This window comes from Rutilus rutilus (genome assembly GCF_951802725.1).
Source record: "Rutilus rutilus genome assembly, chromosome: 2".
Classification (NCBI taxonomy): Eukaryota; Metazoa; Chordata; class Actinopteri; order Cypriniformes; family Leuciscidae; genus Rutilus; species Rutilus rutilus.
In genome coordinates, this window is record NC_140210.1 from 46,591,564 (window position 1) to 46,610,569 (window position 19,006).

The 19,006-nt window shown below is 37.6% G+C and overlaps 1 long non-coding RNA gene across 2 annotated transcripts; it reads right to left on the reverse strand.

Moving 5' to 3' along the window:
• Nucleotides 1-15,758: 15,758 nt before the first annotated feature.
• LOC311286211 lies at nt 15,759-17,840 on the reverse strand. 2 transcript variants are annotated; one of them, XR_014626509.1, is made up of 6 exons: nt 17,554-17,840; nt 17,404-17,464; nt 16,551-16,669; nt 16,129-16,426; nt 15,966-16,026; nt 15,759-15,799 (listed from the first exon to the last, which is right to left on the reverse strand). It is a non-coding gene; the product is annotated as an uncharacterized lncRNA (long non-coding RNA). The 2 variants fall into 2 exon arrangements; XR_014626510.1 differs by having other exon boundaries at nt 17,404-17,560.
• Between the last annotated feature and the right edge of the window lie 1,166 nt (nt 17,841-19,006).

Here is a 19,006-nt window from a genome sequence, read left to right on the forward strand (position 1 = left end):
GAATCACAGTTAAAGTTTAGCTACTTCCGCAAACAACAAGTGACGTCGTTGACCGTTGAGTACTCTTCTGCGCATGCGGGTCACTTCTGGGTCATTTCACGTTCACACAGGAGATCACAAAAGGTCGCATTTAATTGGAAATGTGAACGGCCTTGCAAAAAAATCGAATTTTTTCAAAAAATCGGAATTGAGCATTAAGCCCTGCAGTGTGAACGTAGCCTTAGTAAAGCAATATCTTTTCTGTGAAACTTTTTGTGCACAACTCTTTGTAAAATCCTTCATATTATTTGATGGTCACAACATGGCTAGCTCTTATGCTGTAGAATCACAGTTTTGAGTGAAACTAATATGTTACCCTTTTAATCAGAGATCAGACTCTGAATGAAATCAGTGAATCAAGTCACTAAATGATGATTGTCATCATTAATCCTGCACCATCAACACCCGATCAGACTTTTCCTTGCCTTTTGTGCCATAATCTTAAGTGAAAATCTTAAGTGCAAAAGTCAAGGGTCAAGAGCCCAACTAAAGCAAACGCTGATCTCCATCATGGTGACCTTAACCCTCATGTGGTCTTCGGGTCATTTTGACCCGGAGAAGATTTTCTTTTTCCCAAAAATACTAGTTAATGTTATTGCATTGGACTGAAACTTGGTGACTTTGTTCCCAAAGGGTATAACTACTTCTCAAATGTTTTTTGAAAATTTTCGTACTTTTTTGGGGGGGGGTTTGTTACCTTGTTACACTTGTGGTCTTCCCGGGTCAAAATGACCCGCCTATAAAAAATAGCTTATAAATCACTCATTATACCATATTTTCATCAAATCTTGGATTCAATCTTTTTGTCAACTTGTTCTCGTTCAATTAGGACTGGTTTTGTATTTTCATTTGCATCTGATTAATCGTGGGCCTCATTTATCTGAGAGTAGGCATCTCATTTTTTGAGTAAATTTTCTTTAATTTTTAAATCATTTTTGAATTTTTTTTTTTTTTTTTTTTGAAAATTGGTACTGTTGATCACACTAGTCTACTTTAATGTTTCACCGGGAATTTTGTTTTGAAAAACTTTTATTTTGTAAAAAATGGTACATAGTCACACTTGTGGTCTTCCCGGGTCAAAATGACCCGCCTATAAAAAATACTTATAAATCACTCATTATACCATATTTTCACCCAATCTTGGATTCAATCTTTTTGTCAACTTGTTCTCTTTCAATTAGGACTGGTTTTGTATTTCCATTTGCATCTGATTAATCGTGGGCCTCATTTATCTGAGAGTAGGCATCTCCTTTTTTGAGTAAATAAAAAATATTTTTGAATAATTTTTGGAAAAATAAAATAAAATCTGAAGAAAATTGGCACTGTTGATCACACTAGTGTACTTTAATTTTTCACCAGGAATTTTGTTTTGAAAAACTTTTATTTTGTACAATATGGCACAGAGTTACACTTGTGGTGTTCCACTGGGCCATTGAGGGCCATTGTGGGCCATTGTTTCAATGGGCCATTGAAAGTGAATGGGAGAGACCAATGCAAACAATGAATGGAACAACACAAAATAGGTACCATTTTAAAGCTTAGAATCTCAGCTTTTTAATGCATCTAATCACTTTGATCAACTCCTAACGAGAGCTGAGTTATCACTCTAAAACAGAGTGTTTCCCCGCAGGCGCCACCTAGTTGCGAAACAAATAATCATAATATTTTTCAAAACTATTACCTTGATCAACTTAAAATAGGTGTCATTTGAAAGCTTAGAGTCTGAAATTTACAATGAATGTAGCCAATTTGATAAACTCCTAAGTAGTGCTGAGTTATTTGCTGATAAATAGAAAAAAACAAATTCATAATTTATAAACTACTTTTTTGTACTACATTCAGCAATATGTCAAATACATCATACAGCTCAGATAGTCCTGTGTCATATGTCATTTGAAAGGTCTCAATTAGCAGAATACAGCAAGCATAATTGTTTCAGGCTTTTTACTAAACTTGAGTGAGATTTTTGTAAAAGAAGCCCTTCAAGAGACCCATGTGTAAACCATACATGGATGATGGAATTTTAGACACATTTCCGCTCGTAACTTCATGAAACATGCTCCGATTGTGGAAAATGACACATCATTATTTACAGCAGATGCTTACAATTAAAATGAGTCCAAACTCAACATAATCCATCACTCAGAACTAAAGATATTCCTCATGGAGTTCTAACACAAAAAATACTACAGACACACAGACTCACATAGCCAAGCAAGGTAGCTTAGACTTGGCCTTTTTACTTGTAACTTCATGAAACATACATCGATCATGGAAAATGACACATCGTTATTTACAGCAGGAGCTCACGATTAAAAAGAGCCCAAACTCAATATATTCCACCAATAAGATCTAAAGATATTCCTCATGGCGCTCTAACACAAAAAATACCACAGACGCACCTAGCCAAGTATATACTCATGAAGCTCTCACGTTTGGTTTTTGCTCATAACTTCACGAAGCATGCACAGATCGTAGAAAAATGTACATCATTATTTTCAGTAGACTATCACAATTAAAAAGAGCCCAAACTCAGCATAATCCATCACTCAGATCTAAAGATATTCCTAATGGAGTTGTAACACACGAACCCCCACAGGCGCTCACAGAGCCTTGAATATAGATGTAGCCTAGCACTTATGTCGCGTTTTAACTCGTAACTCAATGCACATCATTATTTACATGAGATTGTTAAGATTAAAAAGAGCCCAAACTCACCATAATCCATCACATGCTCATATGTGTACATAAACAATGAACATGCTCCTGAAAATTTTTCAGTCTCTCCCATTCACTTTCAATGGCCCATTGAAACAATGGCCCTCAATGGCCCAGTGGAACACCGCAAGTGTGACAATGTGCCATTTTGTACAAAATAAAAGTTTTTCAAAACAAAATTTCTGGTGAAATATTAATGTAGACTAGTGTGATCAACAGTGCCAATTTTCTTCAGATTTCATTTAATATTTCCAAAATTATTCAAAAATAATGTTTTTTTTACTCAAAAAATGAGATCCCTACTGTCAAATAAATGAGGCCTACGATTAATTAGATGCAAATAGAAATATAAAACCAGTCCTAATTGAAAGAGAACAAGCTGACAAAAAGATTGAATCCAAGATTGGGTGAAAATATGGTATAATGAGTGATTTATAAGCTATTTTTTATAGGCGGGTCATTTTGACCCGGGAAGACCACAAGTGTGACAATGTGCCATTTTGTACAAAATAAAAGTTTTTCAAAACAAAATTCCTGGTGAAATATTAAAGTAGACTAGTGTGATAAACAGTGCCAATTTTCTTCAGATTTCATTTAAGGCGAGACACGGCAGGCAAAAACATCGTTTTTTTTTTACTGGTCAATTTTGAGATTTGGGGATATTTGTCTTCAATAACATGTCTTCTTTCAGACTTGTGTTGAAAAAAAGTCCGAAATACACATTTAGGTCTTTATTTTATTACACTTTGTCTGTTTGCGTCTGTAGATTTCTCATAAATTCAACAAAAGTTCGCGTTCTTAATCAACGTGCTGCTCCGCGATCTCTGCCGTCAGCCTGTCATCAGAAGCACCGTTAGGAAGCTCTCTCTGTTGTGTACAATCCTGTCGGATCCAAATATGGTCATTTCCTTTCTATCAGCAACCAATCGTGAAAGTAAAAGGGCTGAATGCGCAATCTCATTGGCTGATGAAAAATCTTTAAAGCCCGTTTTCTCAAAATGACTTTTCTCTCATACTCCAAGGACGAAATCTCCACTTCAGTAGCACCTATATACACCAAACTTTCCAGACTTGTACCTAGTTATATTATGAAGACATTTACAGAGGGATTTGTAAATATATTATTCCTAGCCTGATTTATATAACATTTTATTCCAAAAAACATGGCGAAAATCATTTTTTTAAGGCTATTGACAGTATTTTCTGATTTACAGGATAACAAAAGTAGATATCCATAAATCCCTCTGTAATTTTTTTCCCATCTAATATGTAAACACAAGGAAAAAATAATTTTTAACCTGGCTTTATCCAATACTCAGACATCGTTTTTTAAAATATATGCAAATTAGTGCATATTTGATTAGATATTGCCTGATTTGCATATTTAAACATTCAATTACAGAAAACTTGTAATACATTTTTTTCTCATCTTAATGTAGGTAATCAACTGGGAAAGTTTCATGGTGATATCTGCTAGTTAAAAAATGTACCCTATTCACCTGTAGTGTCTCGCCTTAATATTTCCAAAATTATTCAAAAATAATGTTTTTTTTACTCAAAAAATGAGATTCCTACTGTCAAATAAATGAGGCCTACGATTAATTAGATGCAAATAGAAATATAAAACCAGTCCTAATTGAAAGAGAACAAGCTGACAAAAAGATTGAATCCAAGATTGGGTGAAAATATGGTATAATGAGTGATTTATAAGCTATTTTTTATAGGCGGGTCATTTTGACCCGGGAAGACCACAGGTGTTATAGGGTTTTGAACACCACACAAGGGTTAAATGAAACTCAAATCATCAACTTCTAAACCTTTGTTAATTCTAATAAGAACTTCTGTAGACGAATGGCAGTAATAAAGTCAAAGTGGTTAATAATAAGTGAAGCTTGTAATGTTGTTTGTGGAGTTGTTTAATCCTCCTCTGCTGAGATCTTGAGATATTTAATGTCTTCTTTTATCTCCAGTTGATTTCGCTGAGGCTGGAAGTCAGTTGTAGTTCTTGTGTTTCTCTGTCCTTCAGTGATTCTGCTTGTTAACAGCAGGTGCTCATCACTAATGCTCAATCATCACTTAATTAATCACTTAATTATACAATTATCATTCTGGGATCTAGAAATGTTCTATAACTCATTCAGTTTGAGTTCTGTTTCAGTCATTCAAGTTTCGGTAATATTTGAGTGCTGTGAACTCAATTATATTTAGTTAATATTACTGTTAGGTTTTACAGTGTAGAATTAGTATTATTCTGATTGCAATATAGGTCACCCACTGCCGTTTGTATTTTTGTAGTTCCATATAACCTTTGGTTTATATTTAGATTGCTTGGCTATTTCTTCTTCGTATTTTCTCTTTAAATTTCTTGTTCTCATCCTCACAATGTTTAGAACTCTCTGATAAGCCTGCTGTATTTCTGTTTTTTTTATTTCGTAATGCTTTCCTTCCAAGATTATTTTTTTCTTTTCTTTTTGCTTTTGTAATATCGTCTAATGGAAAGAAGGTTTTTTTATTATTATTGTTGATATTGTTATAGGGCCTAATTTTAACAATAGGTACACATTTCTCCTCTATTTCCTTCAACTTAGACTTTATAAGTACCCACACAGCAAAATCCCCAGAGTTAAATTAACTCTGTTCAGAGAACATTTGGTCCCTCTCTACAGAGAGTTAAAGTAACTCTGAATCAGAGTTAAAATTAATGAGATACTTAAGTAATTAATTAAGTGATGATTGGGCATTAATGATGAACACCTGCTGTCAACAAGCAGAATCACTGAAGGAAAGAGATTCATTAAGAACAGAGAAAAAGAGAAACACAAGAACTAAAACTGATTCTCAATAAAACTTCTGTAGACGTCTGACAGAAATAAAGTTGTCACGGAATGTTTGCAGGAAGACACGCAGAGACAAGGATGAACATACAAAATGCAGGTTTAATAGTAATTAAACTCAGGACATCGGAACAGGCAGCAACACACTCCAATTACAACATAGAACTGACAAAGAACAAGGCAACACTCAGGGCTTAAATACATGGGGAGAACTGATCAGGGAAACAAGACACAGCTGACAAGACTAACGAGGAAACAGGTGTGACAGATGAACTAAATGACAGTTACCGTGGAAACCAAGGAGTGGTGGGAAAACAGAACAAAGATGATCAGTGACAACCATACTCAGACAGAACACAACTGTGACAAAAGTCAGTCTGGTTAGTAATAAATGAAGCTGGTAATGCTGTTTGTGGAGTTGTTTAAAGGAGAACTCCGGTCAATTTTAACATTGAGCTCATTTTTTTGTACATTTGGAGTGCTGTCAATACAGAGAACAACGACAAAAATCGGTGTTGCCCACACCGAGTTATTCTATTTTTAAAATTTGCACCCTATTGACATCAATGGGGCAAGTAGTAAGCCTGCTTTTTAGCCTCTTAACATCCTTTAAGTGTCATTACAAGTGCACAGAAAATGTGAGTGATTCCTTTAGTTAATTCAGCCAGCGCTCATACCTTTGTTTACATCCTGTTTTCGGTGGAAGTCCACAGTAGTCGATTGTCGAGTCCACCGAAAACAGGATGTAAACAAAGGTATGAGCGCTGGCTGAATTAACTTCATTTTTATTAATATCTCTAACATCTACTGCAGTCAGATCCACTCGTGTTCACTCGGAAGGAATCACTCACATTTTCTGTGCACTTGTAATGACACTTAAAGGATGTTAAGAGGCTAAAAAGCAGGCTTACTACTTGCCCCATTGAAGTCAATAGGGTGCAAATTTTAAAAATAGAATAACTCGGTGTAGGCAACACCGATTTTTGTCGTTGTTCTCTGTATTGACAGCACTCCAAATGTACAAAAAAATGAGCTCAATGTTAAAATTGACCGGAGTTCTCCTTTAATCCTCCTCTGCTGAGATCTTCACAGATTTAATGTCTTCTTTTCTCTTCAGTTGATTTCATCTGAGGCTGTGGCTGAAATTACTCCATATTTAATAGACACAGATTTTGTGGCTACGATAAGGTCAAGTTCTGGTTTATTTCTTTGCTCTGGGCTGACATGTGGCATTGCTATGCAGAGGTGTAAAGTCCAGGTTCAGAAAGTAAAAGTCCTCCTCAGTATTTTGTTCCAATCACCTGGATTTGCTAATTCAGCAGGAGAGAGAACTAATTAGTGAAATCAGCTGACTGAGTTCATGGGTGGAATAAACATATGGCAGGACTTCTACTCATTGGGCCCTGGATTTCCAACCTCTGCTCCCAGGAGAGTTCATTTAACACTGTAGTTATTGCTCTTCAGCTGATTTCACTAATTGACCGTTCGCAAAAGCCACGCCCCCTAGTTATTGTTACTACGCCCGTCAAACAATTGAGAACCAGACACATAGCCATGGCTGGGTTGAGCTCCACACCTATTGGTATAAGTGATTGGTTTTGGAGTAATGCAGCAGACATATCCTCCAGGGCACGACAGAAAGGGCTGCAATATGCAGTGGGAGGGATATGTTCAAAATGTTAAAATAAGCAAAGACGGGAATATTACAACAATCGAGGCAAAGGTGTACCGGTCTCAGTCCAAGAATGAGAAACCTCACGTCCTGTTCTTGCAATGCAACCAGCACTTTAAATTTTAAATATTTTTCCCAGCCAACATTCTCTGTCAGGCTGCCTGAATTTCCTACAGAATAATAAATTATCTAATGTTCTAACTTTACTACTTTCGATAATAATGCTATATAGAACCACAACTGTTAACTTAAGTCCAGTTTTACAGATTGTATGTACTTAGCTACTTAAATAAAAAAATAAAAAAAATTGAAATGCTAAGTTAGCTCGCTAGCTTTACTTACCTTAGAGCAGACATATGTATGCTTATAAATCTCAGAGGCATTTAGCTGTGAGTGAGGTCTCCCACACTGCTTAATACATTGTCGGCATCTTTCTGCTTGGGTCTTGGGCTTTGGAAAGGCAAAAAAACGGCCCCTCCCTCTAAACTTTTGGGATACCTGGTGTCAGACTTGCAGGTGCCATAGGCGCATCGTTTCACCATCTTGCTGAAATCGCAACGTTTGACGGGGGTCCTTCTCCTTAGTTACAGTTGCTGAGCTAGGACCATTGGACGAGGACCGTCCAAGGGCGGGGTTTTGCGTACGGTCAATTAGTTCTCTCTCCTGCTGAATTAGCAAATCCAGGTGATTGGAACAAAATACTGAGGAGGACTTTTACTTTATGAACCTGGACTTTCCACCTCTCGTAGCTAGCCCATGCCAGCCCTGTTGGGGTCTGTTCCCTCCTGTCAGCAGTCTCTTCAGGCTGTCACCAGGTCTTTCCTGGGTTGTCAACTGCCTTTTCACAGTAGTCACTGGTTCCAAACCAGTGTTCAGTATGCTTACTAGGACTAGATGTTTGAATCCCTTGATAATCAGCAAGCGCTGTTGTTGGAAATGTCCTCTTGGGTGGGGTTGGATTGGAGGATGACCGCCTGGTGTCTCCAATATGACACATCTTCAGTTGTGCACCCCGGCCTCATTGGGTGTTTCGGCCTTTTATCACAATACACCCTCATCTGAGGCTGGCCCACAGGCTGATCAGACCTGGTTGTGTGTCGCTCCGGCGGCTCTATGAGGTCACTTGGCTGCTAATATTGTCTATATTTTTGATGGATACCGTACATGAACGGCTTCTAGTAATACTCATTTATACTGTTAAACTCGGGAATGGCAGCTCTGCTTCCCATTTACGGTGTAATATTTTGCTAATAATAAATAGCGATGTAAATGTCTTCAGCTGCACTTCTAGATGCATTTCAGAATAACACTTAAGAAGCATGTTAATTTCTTGAAATATTTTCATTACAGCTAATCTGTCTGACCCCTGCTACAACCACACTGTGCTAAACGATCCATGGAGATCCATCAATAATACAGATTTCATCAATTCAAATTCATACAAGTGTGACACAAATTTCATCTGGAGAGGCTGGTATCGTCTCTTCATTAACAACATGAGCGCTCATATCCCAGACACGTGTGTTGCTAAGGGTCATTGTGGCACTGCTACCACACTGTGGATCCGTGGTGGACACCCAACAGTAATGGATGGAGTCGTCACTCGAGATTTCTGTGGTCACTGGAGTGATTACTGCTGCTTTTTCTGGTCTTTTCCCATTAAAGTCAAAGCCTGTATAGGCAATTATTATGTCTATGAGCTGGTTACACCAGCTGTGTACTGTTCAGGATACTGTGCAGGTAATTATATTCACATGAGCTCTTTCTACACATTCATTATATTTGTGTCTCTGTTCATTAATCACTATTCATCCAAACTTTTTAGACACTGGCAGCATTAACACCAGCCCTACAACTGTCACACCAGTGACCATCGCTACAGGTAAAGTAACACACTGTGTCTCTATTGGCTTATTTTCTGGCCTGACTGATGTATGGAGGCCCAGTAGTGCACAACACAGTGAAAGTTTAAAAAGCAAATATACACCCCTCCCTCCTCAGTTGAAACATGCACTGCTTGAGGACGTGTCTTTCCATGGGGTGGCATAACATTTATGTTGTGTTTGGGTTGTTTCCCTGTTTTGCCCTGTGACCTCCAGTATAGTCCAGGGGTCAGAAAGTAAAAGTCCTGCCATATGTTTATTCCACACACACAGCAAAATCCCCAGTGTTAAATTAACACTCCTCAGTGTACATACAGTGGGTACGGAAAATATTCAGACCCCCTTAAAATTTTCACTCTTTGTTATATTGCAGCCATTTGCTAAAATCATTTAAGTTCTTTTTTTTTTTTTTTCATTATTGTACACACAGCACCCCATATTGACAGAAAAACACAGAATTGTTGACATTTTTGCACATTTATGAAAAAAGAAAAACTGAAATATCACATGGTCCTAAGTATTCAGACCCTTTGCTCAGTATTTAGAAGCACCCTTTTAATCTAATACAGCCATGAGTCTTTTTGGGAAAGAAGTTTTTCACACCTAGATTTGGGTATCCTCTGCCATTCCTCTTTGCAGATCCTCTCCAGTTCTGTCAGGTTGGATGGTAAACGTTGGTGGACAGCCATTTTCAGGTCTCTCTAGAGATGCTCAATTGGGTTTAAGTCAGGGCTCTGGCTGGGCCATTCAAGAACAGTCACGGAGTTGTTGTGAAGCCACTCCTTCGTTATTTTAGCTGTGTGCTTAGGGTCATTGTCTTGTTGGAAGGTGAACCTTCGGCCCAGTCTGAGGTCCAGAGCACTCTGGAGAAGGTTTTCGTCCAAGATATCCCTGTACTTGGCCGCATTCATCTTTCCCTTGATTGCAACCAGTCGTCCTGTCCCTGGAGCTGCAAAACACCCCTATAGCATGATGCTGCCACCACCATGTTTCACTGTTGAGACTGTATTGGACAGGTGATGAGCAGTGCCTGGTTTTCTCCACACATACCGCTTAGAATTAAGGCTAAAAAGTTCTATCTTGGTCTCATCAGACCTTGGAGTCCTTCAGGTGTTTTTTAGCAAACTCCATGCGGGCTTTCATGTGTCTTGCACTGAGGGGAGGCTTCCGTCGGGCCACTCTGCCATAAAGCCCCGACTGGTGGATGGCTGCAGTGATGGTTGACTTACTACAACTTTCTCCCATCTCCCGACTGCATCTCTGGAGCTCAGCCACAGTGATCTTTGGGTTCTTCTTTACCTCTCTCACCAAGGCTCTTCTCCCCCGATAGCTCAGTTTGGCCGGACGGCCAGCTCTAGGAAGGGTTCTGGTCGTCCCAAACGTCTTCCATTTAAGGATTATGGAGGCCACTGTGCTCTTAGGAACCTTAAGTGCAGCAGAATTTTTTTGTAACCTTGGCCAGATCTGTGCCTTGCCACAATTCTGTCTCTGAGCTCTTCAGGCAGTTCCTTTGAGCTCATGATTCTCATTTGCTCTGACATGCACTGTGAGCTGTAAGGTCTTATAGACAAGTGTGTGGCTTTCCTAATCAAGTCCAATCAGTATAATCAAACACAGCTGGACTCAAATGAAGGTGAAGAACCATCTCAAGGATGATCAGAAGAAATGGACAGCACCTGAGTTAAATATATGAGTGTCACAGCAAAGGGTCTGAATACTTAGGACCATGTGATATTTCAGTTTTTCTTTTTTAATAAATGTGCAAAAATGTCAACAATTCTCTGTTTTTCTGTCAATATGGGGTGCTGTGTGTACAATAATGAGGAAAAAAATGAACTTAAATGATTTTAGCAAATGGCTGCAATATAACAAAGAGTGAAAAATTTAAGGGGGTCTGAATACTTTCCGTACCCACTATATGTGTCCACACTACAGGGTGTTAAAATTAACACTGAAGCAGTGTTGAAGTTAATGAGATAATTAAGTGATTAATTAAGAGATGACTGGCCATTAGTGATGACACCTAATGTTAATTAGCAGAATCATTGAAGGTAAGAGAAAAAACAATAACAGAAAAAAGAGAAACACAAGAACTACAACTGACTTCGTGCCATTACACATTATTTCACTTATTACCAGTTTGACTTTATTTTTGTCATGCAAACAGCCTGTCATTTCACTAATCTTATTCAGAATATAATCCTGTATTAAAAATGTTACATTACCACGACTGTGAAACTACAGAGAGCAGTTACAATGATTTTTTTTTTTCAAACACATCATGCACAACATAGCAACACTGTCTTATAAAAACACAGAGATGTAAAAAAAATCACTGAGTGAATCTGAACAATGGTGGCAATAAAAAAAAAAAATCATACTGCAGTGCATGCTGTGAGTTTTATACTATCCTGCATTGCGACGTGAGATGCATTGCGACATTGTTGAGATTTATGTGCTGATTGTTGATGTCTGTGTGGGTCTAAATCAAGCAGGAGTTTAAAATGTTTTAGTGCACTATATGAATTATATATCATTCAAAATAACTGATTACAGAAACATTGTTAGATCTATAGATCTATACAGAAAATTAAACATAACAATTACAACTGACTTAAAGCCACACAACCTGAAATCAACTGGAAATAAAAGAAGACAATACATTTCTCAAGATCTCAGCAGAAGTTATTTTTGACAATTAACAGAGGTTTAGATGTTGACGGTTTATTGAAAATGGTTGGTCACCATTATGGTGATCAGTGTTTTCTTTAGTTGGTCAGTTTGACTTGGTGTTTATGCGAGTTTGTGATATTTCTAACAGTGTGTCCTGAAACACAAAATTTATTGCAAAGAAAGCAAAAACAAAGATACTCATGTGAAACCGGTTTAAGCATCATAGTTCACTAATCTTACTACTGACCAAAAGTGATCATTTATAATTATATTCACAAAAAAAATGTCCTGCCACAGATCAGACATTCTGAATTTTAATTTTTAAAATACATTAAAGGCAAATATTTTGAGATACACATGCAGACATCAGTAATCAGCATATGAATCTCAAAAATGGTGACATGCTTCATGCTGCAATGCATGTTGGGAGCCACCATAGTATAAAACCAGCATGCATGAAGCATGTCAACATTATTGAGATTTGTATGCTGATTCTTGATGTCTGTGTGTCTAAAAAAGAAATGTCCTAGTATGTATTTAAGTCACCGTCCCGCTAGTGGGACGCTTTCCAGCCAGCACAGCCATGTAGCCCCACATGGGTTTGCCCAGATCAGGGGTCTTCATCTCTGGACCTCAAGATCAGGGATGGGCAAACTCTGTCCTGGAGGGCCACTGTCCTGCAAAGTTTGGCTTCAACCCCAATCAAACTCACCTGAACCAGCTAATAAAGGTGTTCAGGATTGTTTGAAGATCATCTTTGAACATGTGTTGAAGCTGTTTGGGAATGAATTTTGTTGGACAGTGAGTCTCCAGCAACAGGGTTGAAGACCTGATGTAATGTATGATGCGCCACGTATGATTTAAATCAAACTTCGCTTATCAATACATACATAACACAAGTGCATACCCAGTCAACACGTTGATCTCACAGTGATCTCTCCATATGACCACAATGTGAGTTCACAGTGAGCTAAAAGTGTAACCTCACAGCGCACTCGCTGTGTGCTCATTTTATGGCCACAATATGAGGTCACCCCAGCTATAAATGTTATTGGATTTGAACATTTTAGTTGAAAATGAAAATTAGGTTGACGTCTAAACATTTGATGTCAGGCTCCAACTTCATTAAACAACTCCACAAACAGCATTACCAGCTTCACTTATTACTAACCAGACTGACTTTATTTCTGTCAGACGTCTACAAAAGTTTTTATTGAGAATTAACAGGTGTTTAACTCTAATGTGTTTCATTTGAAGTCACCATAACAGTGAATAGTGTTTCCATTAGTTGGGCTCTTAACTCTTATTATATCTTTTGTCTTTTTTGGCAGCTGTGACAGTGTGTTTGTCAAACACATTTGCAGCAGCAAAGAAAGTTAAAGTAAAACAAGATCAGGTGATGATGGTTACCTGTTGATGGTTTTATAATCATCATGAAATAGACTGATTCACTGAGGTAATTTGAATCTAACAACTGTGTTGTACCAACAATATATTCTCATCACAAACCCTGTGTTACTGCAGCGTGAGGTCCAACAATATTATAACAATCAGTTAGAAGATTTTAACGAACATGAAAAATGAATCCACCGTGACACACAGAGATATCAACAAGGGTGACAATATATATATATATATATTTTAGATAAACAGATTAATTCATAACATCACTGAAAAGCTACTAAATGTCACAAAAAAAAAACAACAGCAAAAAATAAAAGCACATATTTAGAATTAAAATAATAGGACAATTCAGCTGCATAATTTATTCATGTTGCAATGCATGCTGGGAGTTTTGTACAATGATGGTACCCAGCATGCATTGCAGCAAGGTACTTTTGATTGTCACCATTGTTGAGATTCATACGTTGATTATTGATGTCTGTGTTTGTTATCGAACAGTAATTTTTCATGTTCATGTTTGTTAAAATTTTCTAATTGATTGTTATAATATTGCTGGAACTCATGCTGCAGTAACACAGGGTTTGTAATGAGAATATATGATTGGTACAACACAATTGTTAGATTAAAATTACCTCAGTGAAACAGGTTACTTCATGATGATTATAAAACCATCAACAGGTAACCATCATCACCTGATCTCATTTCACTTTAACTTTCTTTGCTGCTGTAAATGTGTTTGACAAACACACTGTCACAGCGGCCAAAAAAAATAAAAGTTATAATACGAGTTAAGAGCCCAACTAATGGAAACACTAATCACTGTTATGGTGACTTCAAATGAAACACATTAGAGTTAAACCTCTGTTAATTCTCAATAAAAACTTCTGTAGACTTCTGACAGAAATAAAGTCAGTCTGGTTTGTAATAAGTGAAGCTGGTAATGCTGTTTGTGGAGTTGTTTAATGAAGTTGGAGCCTGACATCAAATGTTTAGACGTCAACCTAATTTTCATTTTCAACTAAAATGTTCAAATCCAATAACATTTATAGCTGGGGTGACCTCATATTGTGGCCATAAAATGAGCACACAGCGAGTGCGCTGTGAGGTTACACTTTTAGCTCACTGTAAACTCACATTGTGGTCATATGGAGAGATCACTGTGAGATCAACGTGTTGACTGGGTTAGGGTTGGGATCTCTGCAAAGGAATACCTTCTCACAACATAGCGACACTTTAGTTAACTTAATTAATTACTAACGTAATGATAGCAGTAGCACCAAAATGTACTTTGCAAGATTAAGCCCTGTTTTATATGGATTAACCCTTTCATGTATAGTGCACTGCATGAAAATTGGGATTTCCGACCCCGTAAACGGCCGTAAATCTCCCTAATTTTCGGCAGTTAACGACAATTTACAGCCTGTGAACGTCGCGTTCGTCTGTGCCGAATATTGTCGGAAACGAACCATGACGTATGCAGAGCGCTCGCGCCGGAGGTGTGAATGGCTCTAATTACCATATGAATAGCAGCTCCCGCCAGAGAAAGGCTTGAATTTCCTCACTCACTATTGGTTGAACCCACGTGGTTTAAACAAGAAAAATCACTCGTGATTGGTTGGCAGATCTGTTACTATTGGTCACCCTCGCTCATTAAAAATTCAAAAAATTATAATATTCATATAAATAATAATATATAAATTATTTTTTTATATTCATAATATGCTATTCTGTGGTATATTCATGTCATTGTTAACCTATGGACTACACTATTATTACCATCAAGGACATGAATTTATAAAGGAATGGAAAATTTGCCAGGGACATGCTGTTTATTCAAAGAAAGAGCTTTATTAGCACAGACACAAAACAATATACACCTATGTACAAAGCATAGATCATCTGCACACACAACAAATTGGAAGCTCAGTGTCTGTTTTCATCTTCGGAGCTGTAGTAGGTGACTAGCGGCGTTCTCTCTGAATTCAATCCACTTTGAAAACGTCTGTGGTGCGTTGCCCTGTATTTAGGAGTCGCCTCTAATCTCGACTGCAGCGTAGCACAGAGCTCTGTGAGCTCCTGGCTGGTGGTTGAACTTCATCGGACATCAGATCTATGGTGGCGCACTTCCAAATACCCACGTCATCCTCACCTAGCACACCGTCTCGCTTCTAACAGCTGTAAAAACAACCAATACAGACAATCAGTACTGTGATGCACTGTGTATGGACACAAAACATCTATTAATGCACGTGAAAAATAGTCACATTGACTAAAAATCTTACCCTCTTCTCGCTCGACTCCGAGCTGAACTCTTCACAGCTTCGGCCTGCAATGCCAGATCTGGTTGTTTGTACCTGAAGCTCCTGCGTACTGTCTCGTAGTATGTCTTACAGGCAGCTGGAAAACAATTAAATGAGAGTGATATGAATAAAAACAACTCAAGTCACAGTAAAATGAAACAAGGAGAAAATAGTAAAAGTTACTTACAATGTCGTCATGATCAGCGTCATGAAAATCTGGACTTGCAGACATAGAGTAAATGTGAGGTTACGCCCTCGTTATGAGGCGAGGTTACTCTATGGAAACAAAATGTATGATTAAGATCGTAAACTATAACGGATCTATTTTCTTATACAAGAGAATGAAAGCATATTCTTTGAATCTTACCTTTAAAATGTTTGTAAGTTTTTATGAAAGTAAAAAAATAAAAGAATGTAAGATTCTTTCTTTTTTTTTTTTTACCTTGATCCAGTTCGTAGCTCCCACAATTTGTCTCAGAGTTGTGAAGATGGCATACTGCTTCCTGTAAATTACAGGATTATTTACAATTATCAAACAAATAATAGCCATCAATCCCATGACCTCTTGCTTTATGATGAAATCATGAAAAACAGAATATTCTTACATTTCACAAGGCCTGACAAAATACAGCTGCAGGTAACTAGCGGCATTCTGTCTGAATTCGGTCCATTTTGCAGACGTCTGTGGTGCGTTGCCCTGTACTTTGGAGTCGACTCTAATCTCGACTGCAGCGTAGCACAGAGCTCGGTGAGCTCCTGGCTGCGACAGGACGGAGGTCGCACAATCCATCCAGACACCCCGCCAACGATGCCGTCTTCCTCATCAGACATCAGGTCTATGGTAGCACACTTCCTAAGGCCCACCTCATCCTCAGCTAGCACACTCTGTCTCGCTTCTAGCAGCTGTTAAAACCAATAAAGACAATCAGTACTGCGCAATGCACTGCGTATGGACAACACACATCTATTAATGCACCTGAAAAATAGTCACATTGACCAAAAACGAATCTAATCTAATAAATCTTACCGTCTTTCTTCTCGCTCGACTCCGAGCTGAATTCACCACAGCTTCCGCCTGCAATGCAAGATCTGGTTGTTTGTACCTGAAGCTCCTGCGCACTGTCGTGTAATATGTCTTAAAGGCAGCTGGAAAACAATTAATTGAGAGTGATATTAATAAGAACAACATAAGTCACAGTAAAATTAATAAGAACAACATAAGTCACAGTAAATTTAAACAAAGGAGAAAAAATGCAACCGGGTGAAATTGCAGAAATAGGCTACACACCGGAAGCAAACTATGCTTTTTGAAATTGGGGTTTTATTCTGACTGCTGTTTAAAATAAGTGACAGCGGTCAATGGAAGCACAATTAAACAGATAAAAGTCTGATTAAGAAAAAAGTTTGCCTTGTTCGAAGAGATTTCACAAGAAAAAAAATAGATTTCACTAGTTAAAAAAAAAGTTACAGTAAATTTGAAGATGACAATCAAATGTCACAAAAAGCTTAACCAGTGGATCAATGCCCAAATCCACAGAATACTTAACTCAATTCAAACTGAAATGCAGTGTAATACACTGCAACTGGTCAGATTTAAATTGATTTCTCCAAACCAAAATATGTTAGGCTACAATTAAATACGATAACACAAACTGGAATACGGCAGTGGCTGAGGTAACTTAGGCCTAAGTTACAAGAGAAATAAAAGCACTTTAACAAAGCCACAACCCACGTTTAATCATGCCATGCGGAACCAGAAATATGCATTTAACCATAAAGTTATACTGTATAATCACAGAATATAGATTCAACTCATTAACAGATTTATCAAATAAACATGCCATCAGTCATTTCCCCCATAAACCATAAAACGTACATACCCAATCCTTTACCGTCCGATCACCACGAGGTTCACTCGTCACACATGCGCTCCAAATAAATCTATAAACAAAAATGTACACATCAAATGTTCTTTTAACTTCGCTTCACAACTTATTTGTGCATATTAAAGATATTGGAGTAATATTTACCAAGAAAGAAGAACGTATAACATAGAGTCCGATCGATGCACGCACCGTCATGGAGCTCTCCTGAACAATGAAAAATGGCTGCCGTTCTCTGGTCGCGCGCACGCGTCCAGCACAAGTGAATAGTATCGCGAGAAGAGAGGGATTTCTTAAAGGGGCCACAAACATTTTTAATGCAAAATAGAAACGAGGTACATTTTATGTAAACAACTCTAATCGTAGTTGTAACTCTATATGTACAGTAGGCATAATTCTTGTCATTGCGTATGTGTATGCAGCATGAGTCAAATACAATCTTATGTTCATGTTGTATTATGCACAGTGGTTGGGCTCTAAGATATTGTGATGCTGTTTGCATGGAATGCACATTTTACCTTTGTGGCAAAGCCTGATTGAAATTAATTGTTGAAATAAATGGTTTTGTGTCTTTTTTACATAACATTGGCTATTGCTAATGACACATAGTAACTAATCTAGCTACTTTCATTAAATATATCAATTTAAGCTAAAATGTAAGAGGGTCATTCTATGAAAATGTCCATTTTTCTGTCCCTAGCCTTTACAGAAATATTACACTTAAAAAACACTTTAGGGTTACAATTTCTTTACATTTTAAAATAAAACAATATGTTATTTGAACAATTACACCCTCTTGAGCCATCAATGTGGCAATATTTGATTTTTATGAATTATATATAATTTCAAGCACCACAGAAGTGCTCGTCCCCACAGTCATGTACAGAGGGAAAATGCTTTATTTTGAGGTCAATAACAGATTTTTACACCATTTAAAATACAATAATGTATACATAACTATCAAATATATTATGTAAATGATATATATAAAAAAAATGCAGAATACATATTATAAAATTTATAATGAAAGTAGTGGTCCCCTGGAGTTGTGTCACTGGTGTTACCGTTAAACAAAAATCTCTTATTTTGAAATAAAAATCACACTGCTATAGCTTATGTTTGTATGCAGGCCTACGGAATTTATATTCACAATACTTAATAACTAATATTATTCTATTGCATTTATATTAGTTGTTTGAAGAGTTACAAAAAAGCGGTTGGTCTTAACACAAGTTTCAGCCGGCAAGTCGGTCGGACTAAAAGGGGGAAAAAATAAATAATTGGGTCGGTAGGCTACTAAATTGACAGGGTCGGTCGGGTTACGGCAAACAAGAATATTTTTAAGGATGGCCTTAGACTATTGTAACTCACTTTATTTTGGGCTATCTCAGGCCTCTCTCTCTCGTCTACAGCTAGTTCAAAACGCAGCGGCTAGACTTCTCACCGGGACACGCAAATATGAGTCGATCACCCCTATTTTATTCAAACTCCACTGGCTACCTGTCACATTCAGGATTGATTTGAAAATTGTACTATTTGTGTATAAAGCTCTTAACAAACCGGCCCCCCAATATCTGACCAATCTCCTCTGCCCGTACAC